Raw genomic sequence first — 5133 nt, forward strand, 5'->3', positions numbered from 1 at the left:
CATGGCATCCGGTCCCATCACTTCATGGGAAATAGATGGGGAAACATGGAAACAGTGTCAGACTTTATTTTTGGGGGCTCCAAAATCACGGCTGATGGTGACTGCAGCCATGAAATGAAAAGACGCTTACTCCTTGGAAGGAAAGTTATGACCAACCTAGATAGCATATTCAAAAGCAGAGACATTACTTTGCCAACAAAGGTCCGCCTAGTCAAGGCTATGGTTTTTCCAGTGGTCATGTATGGATGTGAGAGTTGGACTGTGAAGAAGGCTGAGCACTGAAGAATTGATGCTTTTGAACTGTGGTGTTGGAGAAGACTCTTGAGAGTCCCTTGGACTGCAAGGAGATCCAACCAGTCCATTCTGAAGGAGATCAGTCCTGGGATTTCTTTGGAAGGAATGATGCTAAAGCTGAAATTCCAGTACTTTGGCTGCCTCATGCAAAGAGTTGACTCATTGGAAAAGACTCTGATGCTGGGAGGGATTGGGGGCAGGAGAAGAAGGGGACGACAGAGGATGAGATGGTTGGATGACATCACTGACTCAATGGACGTGAGTCTGGGTGAACTCTGGGAGTTGGTGATGGACAGGGAGGCCTGGCGTGCTGTGATTCATGGGGTCACAAAGAGTCGGCCACGACTGAGTGACTGAACTGAACTGAACTGAGGGAAAGGAGTTGAAAGTGTGAAAGTCTCCCGTCACCCTTGAAATGACCTTCAACATTCATGACAATATTGACTGAGTTTCTCCTTTGGATCAGGCCTTGAAAATACAAAGGAAGACAAACAGATGTGGTCCTGGGTTTACATTCTAGCAGGACCAACGAACATTAAACACAACAAAAAAGGGACTTCTCTCATGGTCCAGTGGTTAAGACTCTACACTCCCAATGCAGAGGGCTCGAGTTCAATTCCTAGTCAGGGAACTAGATCCCACATGCCTCAACTAAAGATCCCACATACTACAATTAAAACCTGGTGCAGCTAAAAAACAAAACCAAAAAACTACACAATAAGATGGCATGCCTGTGGGCAGGGAAGCTAGAGGAGCTTTGGGAAGCAGGGGGAGGCTGCCGAATATCAAGCAAGGGCCGTAAAGACCTAAATCAGGTTCTCAATCCTGGTTTTTTAACAAATTGATTGATTTAAAATCCTGATGCCTGGATCTTATTCCCAAAGATTCTGGGATAATCCTGGGCATCAGAATTTTTTTTAATTTCCCCAAAAGATTCTGATGGGCAGCCATGATGAGTAATTAGTAGGAGCTGGATAGACTCAGATGGGTTAATTGTCAGGTTGCGGAGAAAAGAGAGTGAAGAGAGGGCCATGTGAGAACGTGCACATTTTGCACACTCATGCCAGGGGAAGGCACTGAAGGCAGGAGGTGGCATACTGGGGCCCTTCAATATCCATAATGGGGAAGAATGTGAAAAAGAATGTACAAGAAGCCAGTAGGAACCTGAAACGTCTTGTAGTTGTCTGAAGATTCTTCAGTTACTATGTCAAGCAACACAGATGTTTCTCGTTCTTCATTTGATGAAGATCAGGGATCTAAACTTACCCTAAAAGCTAGAGAGGCACCATTTGTCACCATTGGAATGGCAGGGTTTGCAGCAATTGTTGCATATGGATTATATAGATTGAAAAGCAGGGGAAATACTAAATTGTCTGTTCACCTGATCACCTGCGTGTGGCAGCCCAAGGCTTTGTTGTGGGAGCTATGACTTTTGGTATGGGCTATTCCCTATATCAAGAATTCTGGGCAAAGCTAAACCCTAGAAGAGGAGATGCCGTCTTGGTCTTGTTGGTGGTGCTTGCTTTAGTTAGACATCTCGTATTGAGCTCATATGTTTATATTGAAAATAAATTGTTTGGGTCAGACAAGAGCATGGTGATTTGAAAATTGGCTTCCTTTCTTGCAGGCTTGATTTGCGTGGTGACCAAGTTACTGGTGACTAGTTCACTAGCTAGGTCATTCAGGGGAGTCAGATCAGCACAAAAGAAACATGTCACTTTTAAATACACTGGATAGCGGTACCTGTCCACCTTCTTAAGCTCTTCTATTGAAATTAGTTCTAAAGAAGACAACATGCTAATCCTGAAAATGTTCCCAGTTGCTGCAGAATATCATATGCTTTTGATGTAATGTAGGAATCCTATTTACCCCAGTTAATTTAACTTTCTGACTGCCTTGTGGACTGAGTTCTGTTTTAAGGGCTGGTTGGCTCTTGAGGAACCCTTTCAGAACAGTGCATGGAATGCAACATTATAAACCTCCCTGCAAGTCTGTGTGTGTCTTTAAACCAAACCTAAAAAGCTGGTAACAGAGCCACTTTGGAATAGTATTTATTTTAGAATCATAGTTGTAAACATGAGAATAACTTAAATTGTAGATCCCTTTTAGCTCTTCTGTAATTGCAGAATTATATTTTGCTGCTGTTATATTAGAATAATTTTAATGTTATTTTGAAACAAATGCAAAGGTAAATGAAAAACACTTTTTAAATGTGTGTAGTATGTTTATTTTCTCCAAAAGAATCATCAACTAAATAAAATGCCTATAATGGAAGTGATTGATGGGCAAGCTGGTTTGGTCAGACATTATACAAACTTTGATATATCACAGAATGCTTTGCTGTACTTGTGACATTCTCTTGTCTAACTTGAATTTACATTCCATGGTGATAACATGGTAAATGTAGTGTTATTAAAGTAAATGAACACACACACACACAAAAAGAATGTACATATATGTATGTATAACTGAGTTACTTTGCTGTATAGCAGTATCAACTATACTTCAATAAAAGTTTTTTAAAGAAAAGGGTTTTAAAAATAGCATGTAAATTGGTGGGAATGCAAATTGATACAGCCAGTATGAAGAACAGTATGAAGATACTTAAAAAACTAGTAATAAAACTACCATATGACCCAGCAATATACCCTGGAAAAACTATAATTGAAAAACACACATGTACCCCAATGTTCATTGCAATACTATTTACAATAGCCAGGACATGGAAGCAACCTAGATGTCCATAGACAGATGAATGAATAAAGAAGTTGTGGTACGTATATATAATGGAATATTACTTGGCCATAAAAATGAACAAATTTGAGTCAGTTCTAGTGAGGCAGATGAACCCGGAGCCTGTTATACAGAGTGAAGTAAGTTAGAAAGAGAAAAACAAATACTGTATATTAACACATACGTATGGAATCTAGAAAAAGGTGCTGATGAACCTATTTGCAGAGCAGGAGTAGAGACACAGGCTTAGAGAACAGACTTTGGACACAGCAAGGGAAGGAGAGGGTAGGGTGAACTGAGAGAGTAGCACTGGCATATATACATTACCAGGTGTAAAATAGATAGTTAATGGGAAAGAGTTGCTGTTAGCGCAGGGAACTCAGCCTGGTGCTCTGGGATGACCTAGAGGGATGGGATGAGGGGGGTGGGGTGGGAGGGAGGGAGGTTCAAGAGGGAAGGGACATGTATACCCATGGCTGATTCATGTTGATGTATGATAAAAACTAACAACATTGTAAAGCAATTATCCTTCAATTAAAAATAAATAAATTTTTTAAAAATAGCATGTAAAAATGCAAAGTCATTTTTAACAAATCTATGAAATTCATGAACCATTCTTTCTATTAAGTAAAACTGTACCAAGAATTTATCCATATTTTAAAGTCCATTTTAATTTTTCCTGGAGCAGATCCCCCAATTTAATAAAATCTATTAAAAATTTAAATATTTAACACATAAAAATAAAATCTACACCAAATGGAAAAAAACAAAAGAGTGGGTGCCACTTAGCCAAAAAAAAAAAAGATTGCACAAATTTTCAGGCTCTTGGGGAGAAATAGTAGTTGGCCTTGCCCGATTTCTCTGGACTGGCTGCCTGGCCGACCCCAGGTTCACACATCATGACTTTAGAGCCATACGCCATTTCTGGTCCAAACCTCTGGGGGAGGTTGCACACTCCGGCAGCAAGTACATGTTGGACTGCTCATCTAGAAACATCCACCAGCCTCCGAGAATGGACATCACATTCATAGTTCAGTTTATCAATCTGTAAATGCTGGCCCGGTTTACATCTCTGATATAAGTGAGGGAAATGGACTGAAAAAGCAAGCCCAAATTCTGGAAAAGAATTTTGTATCCATCAGCAATAGTTATCATGTAAATCTGAGATATGAGAATGAGTAATTTATAATCATTTTATGGTGAGAAAATGTTCTGTAAGGTATTTTTAATTGACTGGACAAATAGGCCTTAAAACAGGGTTGAGTAACTTCCCTGGCAGTTCAGTAGTTACGACTTCATGCTTCCACTGCAGAGAGCATGGGTTCAGTCCCTGGTGGAGAACTAAGATCCCACATGCCACGCAGCATGGACAAAGAAAAACAAAACAAGGTTGAATTTGAGAGCACTTCATGAAATCTTCATGTAACCGAGAAACCTATCATTTACACATCATTTCCAGACAATTGGGTCTATCCATTTAACACCAATGGGTAAATTTAATTCATAGCAGGAGAGATAAGAAAGCCTTCCTCAGTGATCAATGCAAAGAAATAGAGGATAACTATAGAATGGGAAAGACTAGAGACCTCTTCAAGAAAATTAGAGATACCAAGGGAACATTTCATGCAAAGATGAGCACAATAAAGGACAGAAATGGTATGGACCTAACAGAAGCAGAAGGTATTAAGAATACATGGAAGAACTATACAAAAAAGATCTTAATGACCAGATAACCACGATGGTGTGATCACTCACCTAGAGCCAGCCATACTAGAATATGAAGTCAAGTGGGCCTTAGGAAACATCACTACAAACAAAGCTAGTGGAGGTGATGGAATCACAGTTGAGCTATTTCAAATCCTAAACAATGATGCTGTTAAAATGCTGAATTCAATATGCCAGCAACTTTGGAAAACTCAGCAGTGGCCACAGGACTGGGAAAGGTCAGTTTTCAACCCAGTCCAAAAGAAAGGCAATGCAAAAGAATGTTCAAACTACCACACGATTGCACTCATCTCACACGCTAGCAAAGTGATGCTCAAAATTCTCCAAGTCAGGCTTCAACAGTACATGAACCAAGAACTTCCAGATGTTCAAGCTGGATTT

At 40.0% G+C, this 5133-nt stretch overlaps 1 protein-coding gene and 1 pseudogene across 1 annotated transcript in view; both read left to right on the forward strand.

The window, feature by feature from the left end:
* The window catches only part of LOC104997466 (core histone macro-H2A.2), a 52949-nt gene that overhangs the window by 25312 nt on the left and 22504 nt on the right, over positions 1-5133 (forward strand).
* LOC104997538 lies at positions 1499-1899 on the forward strand (annotated as a pseudogene).

Source organism: Bison bison, unplaced genomic scaffold, assembly GCF_000754665.1.
Source record: "Bison bison bison isolate TAMUID 2011002044 unplaced genomic scaffold, Bison_UMD1.0 scf7180017864309, whole genome shotgun sequence".
Lineage (NCBI taxonomy): Eukaryota > Metazoa > Chordata > Mammalia > Artiodactyla > Bovidae > Bison > Bison bison.